The sequence below is a fragment of the Lynx canadensis genome, chromosome A1 (assembly GCF_007474595.2).
Source record: "Lynx canadensis isolate LIC74 chromosome A1, mLynCan4.pri.v2, whole genome shotgun sequence".
NCBI classification, from domain to species: Eukaryota; Metazoa; Chordata; class Mammalia; order Carnivora; family Felidae; genus Lynx; species Lynx canadensis.
In genome coordinates this window covers 172,289,360-172,302,047 of record NC_044303.2, presented here as the reverse complement: position 1 = coordinate 172,302,047, position 12,688 = coordinate 172,289,360, and the positions used below count along the sequence as shown (strand labels likewise).

The 12,688-nt window shown below is 40.6% G+C and overlaps 1 protein-coding gene and 1 non-coding gene across 4 annotated transcripts in view; both read left to right on the top strand.

Moving 5' to 3' along the window:
• Positions 1-12,688, top strand: part of EPB41L4A (erythrocyte membrane protein band 4.1 like 4A) — a 255,409-nt gene that overhangs the window by 60,842 nt on the left and 181,879 nt on the right. The gene's annotated exons all lie outside the window — the stretch shown is intronic.
• On the top strand, positions 2,762-2,865 carry LOC115526960. The gene has a single exon (XR_003972809.1). It is a non-coding gene; the product is annotated as a small nucleolar RNA U13 (small nucleolar RNA).

Genomic DNA, 12,688 nt, shown 5'->3' with positions numbered 1-12,688 from the left:
TAAAGAAATTTCAGACTTAGTTTTTTTTTGTTTGTTTGGTAAAAATATAAATATAATGGATCCATTTGAAACACTTAATCTACATGCACTGTATTGCTTAACTTCAGCCAATTGAGTTGCATAGAAACTATCTTTGAAATAGCTGTTGAGCTTCTAGTAACTTGTCTACCTAGTTACCAATAACTGAATACTTTATTACTAATTTTCATTTGCAAGCTGAAGAAATAATCTGGTGGTGACATTGAAATTTGAGTAAAAATCTGTGTTCATTAAATTATGTGAAATTCTAGAGAAATAGAAAAAAAATTGCAACCTAAGACATTTACTGGTGGTTACTTTTCCCTTCCACATCCACCTGTTCTTAAAATTTTTAAAAATACTTTTAACCTTAGTCACACATAATACTCATTTTTCTTACCCGAAGGTAATAATACTGTGTTTATTAGTGGCACGAGTGTTCCCTAAGACTTAAAAAGACTTAGTTAAAAGGACAAATAAAATAGGTTTGCACATAGAGTCTGGGCATATGGTTTGCAAAGACGTGAACCCTGATGAAGCCGGGTTTGAACTGGATCAAGTATGAATCATAAAGTATTTACTCTTAAGTTGTGCAGAGGTGGCTCTTCCTGTGGAGTCCCAATTAGAAAATGGTATTTTCACCATCGGAAGTCCTTCCTGGATGTTTTCATAAATGGTGAACTGTATGGCAGGGGGGGGAAATATGAAAATCGTTACTTGACTGATAATTAACTTATGTTAACATTTTGGGTGAGGAGGTAGGATTCTGTCAAATTGAACTAAACATTTTTCCCATGTTCTTCCCTAACTAAAATTTGGCCTTCTCCTGATACATGGGTTCCCATGTTCTTTCTCCTCATGTGTAGTTTCCCATTTTGCCACAGAGTAGGGTCTGCATTTTCTTGCCTTATTTATTACTGCCTCTTCCAGGTTGTTTCTCTTCCCTTTATTTATTGTTCTCTCTTACTTTCTTCTTACCCTCTACCCTGTCATTTCCTGACTTCCAGGTACCTCCTCAACATAGATTTAGGCCTTTGGCGACTCCCATCCACTGTTTTCTCCTTGAGCTGTCAGCCTCCAACATCTGTTTGGAATAATAATGACTAACATTTAAGGAACTAAGATGTGCCAGGCACTGTTATCAACCACTTTTATGTATGTCATGTAATCTTCAGACTAGCCCTATGAGGCAGATAGGTCATTATCCCCATTTTACAGTTGAAGTTACTTGCTCAAAGTCACAGAAGTCAAAATCAGCAGATTTGGTTTTGAACTCATGTCATCTGACTCTAGAATCTGTGTTCTTAACCCCTCTACCAGTGGTTCTCAAACTTGACTGCATCTGGTCAAGTTTAAAATATACTGACACTGGGGTGCCTGGGTGGCTCAGTCGGTTGAGCATCTGACTCTTGATTTTTTGGCTCAGCTCATAATCCCAGGGGTGCGGGATCAAGCCCCATATTGGGCTCTGTGCTGAGCATGGAGCCTGATTAAAATTTCTCTCTCTGTCTCTCTCTTCCTCCCTCTGCCCCTCTCCCCTGCTCATGTGTATGCTTTCTCTCTCAAAAACAAAACTAAATTAGAAAAAGATATTTAAAATATACTGATGCCTAGGACCATGCCCAACTAATTAAATCAGTCTCTGGGGAGTGGGACCCAGGAAGCTGTATGTTTTAAGTCTCTCCAGGTAATTCTGTTGAACAAAGTTGAAAACCATTGTTCTACATCTTCATTAGTTGTATGGCAGCTTCTAGTCATGTGCTTATTTAAGTTTAAAGGAACTCTAAGTAAATAAAAACTCACTTCATCAGTCATACTTGGGACATTTTAAGCGGTCCATTGCCACATGTGGCTGGTGGCTGCTGTGGGACCCCATAAACAGAACATTTCTATCACTACAGAAGTTGTGTTAGGGAGCACTGCTCTATACCATGCTATCTCCCATCCCTCACACTGCTGCCTTGACCTCATGACCCTGACCGCTATTCTTTATAGCAGCCCACAGATGAGGCTAAACCCTAGACCTTGTCATCACCTGAAACTTGTCTACTTTGCAAAATCTTAAACTCATAACTCCCTCTTTGATTGGAGCCTCCTGTCCTTTCTCCAGTTGATTTTTATATGTCAGTCTGCTTACACATTTTCCCCTTGTCAACTTCTTCTAGGCTTTCTTTCTTTTTCTGTTGAATTTTGGATCCCCTGGTCAGTCCTGTCCTGGACATATTTCCTGCTGTGGCTTCCATTTTCTCTTTTCCTGCCATACCCAGATTGGCCAGCTCTAATGCTGGATGTGAATCTGTATACATTCTCTGCTACCCCTGCCCCCCCCCCAGTGTTGCTAGAGAAAAGCTTGTCTTCTAACAGATGTCAGCACAGTTTTCCAATCTCATTTGGGAACTCGTCTCTGCGTGGCAGTCCTTTGAGTCTTCTACAGCTCTCCCTTTTTCCCCACAGTGGCTGTTGTAGACCTTCCCCCTCTCCACCCTGGGCTTCCCATCCTGCAGGCCTGAACACAGGACCCCTGTTCACTCAGGAGAGCCTGAAGGCAGTCTGCAGAAACTCCCTGTGCTTCCCTCCTCTCTGTCTTCACACCCCGCTGCACCCATGCTTCTTTTCTCCTTCATCTCAGACAAGGGGCCTGCTCCTTCCAAGGCTCTTCTCACTGGTTGGTTATCCAAGCCCCATCTTCCTATACCAGGGCTTTGTCAAGTCTCTTCCATCCTTAAAAAAACCCAGAAACCCGATCCTTTTGTAATTCTTAAGTGTGATGATTGGGTGTTCACGCTGTTGTGTGACATGTGCCACTCTTAAACCTTGTTACAACATCAGCACATTACCCGTCTGACATGAAAAACAAGACAAAACAACAAAAAACCAAAAACCCAGAAACGCTCAGTGTTTTCTTCACTGTGCATCCCCATAAAGTGGTGTCCTTATCCCCTTCTTTTCCTGTTTTGGCAAACTTCAGCTCCCTTCAGTCTGGCCTCCATACCTGCCAGTCTCCCGAACCTGTTCCCTCCATATGATGAGGGGCCTCCAGATGCCAGACTGGTTCTCTGCGGTGTCATTTGAAGCCGTGCCACTGTTGCTTCACTGAAGCTTCCTTCTCTGTTGGGATTCATGACACGAGCCTGTTCTCCTCCTGGCTCTCCAGTTACTTCCCAGAATCTTCTGCATGCTCTTTCTGTCTCCCCACAGCCCTCATTACACCCAACTGAGTTATTTATGTGGACTTGGACCCTGTCTTAGTCACACCTTCATTTAAAAATCCTCAGCATTAGGCCTGGTGTGTGGTATGAATATTGTGTTTAGGAACATTTTGAATGAGGTGACGCTCCCCAGTTATGTATAAAGGATAAATAGTTTATCTGGGGATACCTTGAAACACATTTTTGACTTGCACATGAGTGGTTCTGAGTGGACAGATGCAATCCCTCATATATGTTTGGGAGCCCCCTGTTAAGGTAGGTTTTCTGCCTCCACTCCTGAGTGCTTTGTCAATGTCAGTGTCCTATCAATTACAGACGGTCTCACTGTGCAGATCTGCCTGGAACCCAGCCCCCCACCTCCACACACACACACCTGCCTCCTCTAGCTGACCTCCAACTTGCCCTACAGGGTAACTCATGGGACTTCCCAGATGTTTTAGGTTTTGTCCGTAGCCAAGAAACATTCAGATCTGTGTTTTTAAATCATATTTTCTAAAAAAACTGGCTTCCCATAAAGTAGGATTTGGGCACGTTGTTTTTAATATCTGAAAATGATTTTTAAAGCAATTTGAGAGGACTGTTATTAGACATTGAAAGAGAAATAAAGCATGAAAGCCATGGCTTTTGAGGTGACAGTAAGGCGATGATTATAATACAGGCACAATGTGGTAATGGACAGAGGCGGGATGTTGCTTGGAAGGTTTCATGAAGGAGGTGACTTGAGGAAGACCTTGAAGGCTGGGCGAGCCTTTCAATAGGCAGAGACTAGAGTGAGGATGGCAGTTCACATGGAGGGAGGGATGTGAGTAAAGGTGGTGAAAAGTGGCATGTGTTGGCTAATACCGAATATTGCAGTTTATTGAAAATAAGGGCATATGGGGAGATAAACGTGGGAGGGTAAGTTGAGCCACAAATTGGAGAACTTCAAATGCCAGCCTGCATAGTGCAGATGTGATAAGTGCTGGGCGCTCTTCAGGGTTTTTGTCAGAGGACAGGTGTGATGATCAGGCACTGGGAAGCTGCATCTGGCAGTAAGAGTTAAGTTGGGTTTGAAGGGATTGAAGCAGGGCACCTATGGCTGGGTGGCTAGCTAGCCTAGGGTGGTCGTGATCCTGGACTTCTGCCGAGTGCTGGGGGCCGGGAGGTGGAGGCTGCCCTTGGCTGTGCTCCACTCTGATTTGTGACTGAGATTGTGGCTGCTCAGCTTCTTGCGCTCAGACTTTTCTCTAAATTGCAGCTACTTTAGTCTTGCTGTTGCTTGCTCTATTCCACAGGTATCAATTATGTTATGAATGGAGATCCAAAGCTTAGGTAGCAAAAGGGAAGAAGAACAGCTACTTAAAAATGAATAATTAAAAGCCACCTGAAGGTCCAAAAGCATATTTGATGTGAACACAGCAACCACGTGTTCTTAGGTGAACCTGTGTAAGGTCCAAGATGCTAGAAGGTCATGGCTGTAAGAGACAGAATTGGTGAGGGAGGGAAAAATCTCTAATCAAAATGTTAGTACTTACCTAAATTCCACATTTTAATAAGCAGATAAAAATTATTCACATTGCCTGAAGAATTGCCAGAGTGTTCTTCAGTTTTTAAAAATTCAGTTGATTCCTTCTGCGTGTTCCTCACCCTTTTCCTAATCATTGTATTTCCTTCATCAGTGCAGATGTCAACACAGTGAAGCAGGCAAGTAACACCTTATAATTAATACAAACACAGTTTTGACCTCCTGAACCCCTTAATGGATCACACTTTGAAAATGCTTGTGTGTGTGTGTGTGTGTGTGTGTGTGTGTGTGTGTGTGTGGTGTGTATCTAATGATCCTTTGGTTATTCCAGCCCAGTTTGATGTCTAGATGATAGTAAATATATGTAGATTTTAGTTGCTTTGCTATTCATTTAGTGTTTCTTCAGAATTATGTGTAGATCTTAGTGTTTCTATCCATGTTGTGGCTTAGGACACAGTTGGTTTACTGGTTTTGTGTCCAACTTGGATTTGGGGTTAGGGGTTAGGATCAGACATGTAGCTGGCTATTTGGACTATAACTGTCAAAATGCCAAATATTGGGTGCCCACCCTCAGATCTCCACCTTGATGTTTAGAAGGCTGTAAAGAGTACTGGGGTTTTAAGAATTCATATAGATGTAGCCTTCCTTTCGAAGTTGTAGCCTTAGAAGTCTCAGGATTTCAGTGACTAAAACTTGTATTGGTTGATAGAACAGGGAGATGATGATTTGCAAATTTGTTTCACCAAAATTTATTTTTGTTTATCTTCAGTTATTACTGTGAAATAACATGGTAACATTAGAAAGCATTGACAGTAACATTTCTACAGTATGGTGTATATGGCTGCGATGTTTCTGTTTATGAACCTCTGGGACTAACATTTTTTATGAGAACCAGAAGGAAGTACCTTTTCTCAGTTTGACTTCTTTCAATTTCTGTTTGTTAACCTACAGGCATCTTATAAGTTCTTTCTTGTTTGGTTTATTTTGTTAACTTTAAAGGATCTTTTCTATCAGATGTTTGAAAATACAACACCCCATATCTGTGTGGGTAAATGATGTGACATACAAAAACACTGAGAAGCTTGAAAAGAGAAAGCACAAATAATTGTGGAGTGCTATGAATTAGCAGTCTTGCTCCTAGTATTTCTAGTAAACTAAGATTTCTGGGCAAATGAATTAATCTCCCTTGTCCTTATCAATCAAATCAAAGAACTGTATACCATCCTAACTCTTTAAAATAAAAGAACAAAACATCAAAACTTCTTATACATACATGTTTATACTGGAAATTTGGAAAACAGAAAGATATAAAAAGAAAATAAAAATCATCCTAGGTTGCCTGAGATGTTTGTGAACATAGTGACTCTAAAGGGGCTCTAGGGAACTTTCTGGAATGATGGAGCTGTTCTCTTTTTTATTGGGCTTTGGGTTACATGGGTATATTTGTCAAACTCATCAAACTGTATTCTTTAGATATGTATATAAATTATACTGTAGTACAGAAAAAAATTATCATACAGTCTCAGTACCCAGGGATAACCATGGTTAACATTCTGTATATTTCTCTGTAGTATAGTATGTTTTTTTTTTTAAAGTTGAGATCTTATTGTGTATATTGCCTACTTTTATAAAAAATTAACACTGTGTTTTTAGCATTTCCAAATGTCATTAAATATGCTTTAAGTATAACAGCCCATTCTATCTGTTAGCCCACTGTATCCAGTTTTATATAATCAGTTCCCTATTGTTGGATATTGAGGTTGTTAAAATCCTTCACTTTTGTATATAAGACTTATAAACTTAATTGCATAAAACTTTTTCCTCAGCTCTGATATTTTGTGTATGTGTCAGTGTATTCTAATTAGGGCTGATTCCATTTAATTCAAGAGCCTGTGCAGAGCTGTGAACTGTTCCATCCATGCCCGTAAGGGAGCCTGTTGTCACGTCAGCCAGATAAAGTGAGATGGAAATGAAAATACTAATGCAGGTTGTTATAGCATGTGAGTATTCTGTGTCTAGGAACTACAAATTTTGGCAAAATAAGATTATGTTGGGGGGCACCTGGGTGGCTTAGTCGGTTAAGCATCCTACTCTTGTTCTCAGCTCATGTCTTGATGTCAGGGTCGTGAGTTTAAGTGCCGCATTGAGCTCTGGGGTTGGACATGGAGCCTACTTAAAAAAAAAAAGATTATGTTGACATAAATGAAGAAATAATACTCTAATAGTTAGCATTTACTGAGACTTACGTGGTAGGTACTGTGTTAAGATATTTAGAGTTGTTATTTCACAGTATCTGTGTGAGGTAGTGTGAAAGAATCAAATGCTGCAGAAGTACACTGTATCAGTTAGGGTTCCCTAGAGAAACAGAATCAGTAGGATATGTATATGAAGAGATTTGTTGCAAGGATAACTTAGGCCATCATGGGGGCTAGATAGGCAAGTCTGAGATCTGCAGAGCAGATGGCCAAGAAGGGCAGACTGGATCTCTTGGACATGAGCGGAGCTGCTGGCCACAGGTCGAACTTATTCTTGCAGGAATCCTCAGTTCTACTCAAGGCCTTATAACTGATTGATTCAGATCCATGTAGTTTATCTAGGATGATCTCTTACACTGATGATAGACTTTAATCATGTCTGTACAATACCTTCACAGTAACACCTAGATTAGTATTTGAGTAACTGAGGACTATAGCCTAGCCATATTGACTCGGGACACTTTAATGAACCCCCCACCATGTATCTCCCCTGCAACAACCATAAACCAGTTTTACTTCATTCACACCTTCATTCGTGTCTCTCCTTCCTGTTTTATTTTGAAACCAGTCTTAGTCATCATATCATTTTATCCACAAATATTTCAGTAGATATGTATCTCTAGCCCAGTGCTGTCCAACAGAATTTTCTGTGATGACAGAAATATCTTTATCTGTAGTCACTGACCACATGAAGCTATTGAGCGCTTGGCTTCTGGATAGTAGACTGAGGAACTAAAATTTCACTTTTAATTAACATAAAGTTAAATAGCCACATGTGGGTAGTGACTATGGTACTGGAGAGCATCGCTTAAGAATATATGAGGCTTTTACGGGGCACCCTGGTGGCTCAGTCAGTTAAGCATCTGCCTTCAGGTCATCTCACAGTTTGGGACTTCAGTCCCTTCATTGGGCTCTGTGCTCTTAGCTTCAGCTCCTCTCTCTCTGTCTCTCTCTGCCCCTCCCCTGCTCATGCTCTCTCTCAAAAATAAACATTAAGGAAAAAAAGATAAGAGGTCTTTATATAACATAACCAAAATCCTATTTAGTAGTACTTAATATAAAATAGTCAATATTAACATTGCTGGCTGTTTCATAAGTGAAAATGATCAGTTGTTTTATATTTTTTAATAGCTTGGATCAGAATACAAACAAGAGCTATACACTGCAGTTGGTAGCTATGAAACTGTAGCTTTGCTTTCTCTGATTTGCTGTTTGTTGAAAATACTGGGTTACTTGTTCTTCCTAGATAGTGTGTCCTACTCATTTTATAATAGATGGTTTGGTGAAGGTTCAGTTGTGTATGCTGAGCTCCAAGCCAAATCTGACTCAGAACCTGAGCTCTTAACCTTTCCTGAAATGATGTTGGGGATGCTGGTGCCGACGATGGCAACAACAGCATAGCTAACTGGGAGTGCTCGCTATGTGCCAGGCAGGGGAAGTCCTTCCCATGTGTCCGCTCATTTCATCTTCACAGTATAGATGTTCCTATCTTCCAGGCGGGTCAGTTGACTTCCCCAACATCAGACAGCTAGTTAAGTGTCAGAATTAGAATTCAAGCAGTCTGCACCCAAGTTTGACTTCTTCATCACTGTGCTACATTGTCTCCATGCTGTATTTTTTCGTAAGCACAGGGGATAAGAAATTCATTTTGGCTGCCTCCTTCAACCTGAGAATGTTTGAAATTATGAAGCAAATTTTACCAAATGATTTTCCAGGGCTGTTGGGAGAATGGAATCAACAAATGGTTGAAAGCACTTGAGAACCTTTAATGTAAAAGGCTCTTATGGAAAGTGTGTCTGTAAAGTCAACTGCCTGCTATTCCCAGATTCTTATTTGTGCTCTGTATGTCACTTGCTTTAAAATGGAATCTTGTCCTACAGGCCACATTCTGAATGTGGCATTTTTGTTTAAAATCACTTCAACATTATGGAAAACCTCTCAGAAACCTGTTTAGAAACCATCCCCGCCAAAAGTGCCTCGTGCAGTTCCTAGATGAGTCTTCTTTTCTGGGTTAGGAGAGGTTTGTTTGTGCTCACGAGATGGACTGCCAAAATGCACTCTTAGAAGTGAATGTCTCTGAAGTCTAGCAGCTTACTGCAAAACCTGAGTATCTGTGTAGCTGGAATTTTCCTACTTTGTATGCCGATCCACTAACGGGAAGCATACAAGCTAATTGCTGTGAGTCTTGGTGGTTGCTCTTTCCTCAAGACCACCTCTTCAGATGTGACCTCCTCACTTCTTCAACCTAGGTGGCCATGGAGCTGGCTTCTCCCACTGCAGCCCAGCATGCTAAAAGTAGACCCTTCCAGTTCTCATTCCTTTCACAAGGATTGGGTTAAACTGGTACCTAAGTCAGCAACGGGGAAATTGGCCTGGCTGATGAAATGGAGCCTAGAATATGTTCCTCTTACAACTCCATAAAATCCACTGCCAGCCCACCCACTTGGGACTGCCAGGCTTCTCAAACCCACCCAACTGGATTGGGCTGAGCACAGCTCCTATAAATCCATGGCAGTAAATGCTTTAGAAAAGTCATCAGAAAAGACCAGTGATAAGATAAGGTATATTTCATGGGTCTACAATTCAGTGGAAAGAGAGATAGGAGAAAGAATAGGGAAAAGAGACAAAGAGAGGGAAGGAAAAGAAATAGGCGAGGCAGCTGGGATAGCATTTCTTATGTCCAATAAGCACGATTGCTTATTGCACACTGTGTGTGTTTCTCTTTGTTGCCTGTATATCTAGCGAAATGGTCTTTAATGAAAAAGTGTTACTTATTAACTTCTCTTTTTTTAAAAAAAGAATTTTAAATGTTTATTTTTGACAGAGAGATAGAGATAGAGCATGAGTGGGGGAGGAGCAGAGAGAGAGGGAGACACACAGAATCCGAAGCAGGCTCCAGGCTCTGAGCTGTCAACACAAAGCCCAATGTGGGGGGTGAACTCACAAACCACGAGATGGTGACTTGAGCCAAAGTTGGATGCTTAACCAGGCACCCCAACTTCTCTTTTTATTTTATTTTAATGTTTATTTATTTTGAGAGAGAGAGAGAATGAGCACACACTCTTAACCAACTAAGCCACCCAGGTACCCCTAACTTTTCTTTTTAGAAAGTGAAGTTTTTAGCAGCTTTTAAGTAGATGTCTTCCAAGAATATTTCTCTGACAATTTTACAGTTTCTAGTGCAGATAATTTTTCATAGTGTTTTATGAGTTATTTTGTTCCATTCTAGAGGAATGAAGTTGGTACATGGCTTTAAATAAACCTATTTGAAAGAATTTTGCTGTTTTTAATTTGCATACATAATACTGTTACAATGTCTTCACCTAAGCTAAGATGATATACAGAATTTTGGGTTACTGTGCAAAAAATATTTTCAGTATTTTTTATTTTTATTTTTTTCGATACAGGATCTATCCTATTTTTATTATTTTTTTTTTTAAATTTAAAAATTTTTTTTTTCAACGTTTATTTATTTTTGGGACAGAGAGAGACAGAGCATGAACGGGGGAGGGGCAGAGAGAGAGGGAGACACAGAATCAGAAGCAGGCTCCAGGCTCTGAGCCATCAGCCCAGAGCCCGACGCGGGGCTCGAACTCACGGACCGTGAGATCGTGACCTGGCTGAAGTCGGACGCTCAACCGACTGCGCCACCCAGGCGCCCCAAGGATCTATCCTATTTTTAAAACATGTAGTTAAGGATGAGCAATATAGCTTTTAACATTTAAAATTACTTCCTTTTGGATTGTTGGATGTGAACCCTCAACAGAAATGTTTATAATGGTTTACATGCCTTGTTAATTTGTGAGATCATGAAACAGGTATTAGGGAATCCTATTACTGTGATATTTAGTTGGCAGCTGAAGCATCCTATACTTTAAAGCTACATTTGACTTCTATTAAAATAATTTTATATGTGCATACACACACAGTATATTTTTGTAGACACATTCTTTGAAGAATTGGTTGTGAGGGAAGTAAGCAACATTTGTATCAGTTTCAAGTAGGAAGATTATAATCAAACACAATGAATTGCATGTGGGATTTTTGGAACTTGATAAGGATTCATTGAATAAATTGGACTAAAAGTCGTTGAGTGTCCTTGTGTCAGGCTATCCCTGTTCCAGTGAAACTTACATTCTGGTGGGAGGAGACCATTACACAAAGAAAAAATATATAGTAGATGTTAAGAAGAAAAAGTTGGATGAAGGGGACAGGAGTGTTGGGAGTGGGGAGGATGGAGCAGTGTTTGGGGACAGCCTTTCAGATGAGGACACCTTGGAACAGAAACCTGAATGAAGAAAGGTGGCAAACCACCTGACTAACTGATGGAGAGAAGGAAGTATCCTTGCAGAGTGAACAGCATGTGTGGAGACCCTCGGGTGTGTGTGTGTGTGAGTACCTGTTTATGAACAATATAGAGGATTATTTTAGGGCTGAGTGAGTGTTTGGGGCTTGCGTCTAAACGGGATCTTTATCCAAGGTGTAAAGTACTAAGATATACATTGTTTTAAGTGGATCTTTTGCAAACAAAATTCACATCACAAAATGAAATTGGCAGAAAGGTATATGTAGTTGTATCAGAACTAGTAAAGGTAGGGGCGCCTGGGTATCTTAGTGGGTTAAGTGTGTGACTCTTGATTTCAGCTCAACTCATGATCTCACGGTTTGTGAGATCGAGCCCCACGTTGGCTCTGAGCTGACAGCGTGGAGCCTGCTTGGGATTCTCCCCCCATCCTCTCTGTCCCCCCACATGCATGCTATCTTTCTCTCAAAAATAAATAAAAAATCTTTTTAAAAAAAGAACTAGTAAAGGTGAAAGGTAAAAATAAAACCTTAACATGTTATTATATAGCATTTAAAAATTGTTATATTCAGATCAGGGATCTGTTATTACTATTTAATATTTACATGAGAACTAGAAAATCTTTTCTTATTAAAAGAGGTGATATAGGGGCGCCTGGGTGGCTCAGTCTAATGGGCATCTGACTCTTGGTTTTGGCTCAGGTCATGATCTCATGGTTTGTGAGTTCGAGCCCCACATCGGGCTCTGTGCAGAGCCTGCTTGACATTTTCTCTCTCCTTCTCTCTCTGCCCCTCCCCCACTCTCTCTCTCTGTGTCTCTCTCAAAAATAAATAAACTTAAAAAATATTATTAAAAAAAGAGGTGCTCTAAGACTCCCTATTAAGCATTGTAATGGGTGGAATTGTGTCCCTACAAAAGATACTGATGTCCTAACCCCAGTACCTGTGAATGTGACCTTAATTGAGAACAGGGTCTTTGCATATGACCAAGTTAAGATGAGATCATTAGAGTGGGTCCTAGTCCAGTATGACTGGGTCCTTATAAAAGAGGGAAATCTGTACAGAGGGAGACGTGAACAGAGGGAAGACAATGTGAAGACATGGGGAAAATGCCATCTACAAGCCAAGAAAAGCCTGAGGCTACTGGAAGCTAGGAGAGAGGCATGGAACAGATTCTCCTTCATGGCCCTCAGAGGGAACCAACCTGCCAACACGTTGACCTGGGACTTTGAGCCTCCAGAACCGCGAGACCATAAGCTTCTGTTGTGTAGGCCACCCAGTGTGTGGTACTTTCTTAACAGCAGCGTTAGGAAACTAATACGGGCATTAAGGAATATTTTGTTTTCTTCTAAAGCTGTCAAAACTGAAATGAGAAGATAAATTTTAAAATACTTTGTGTG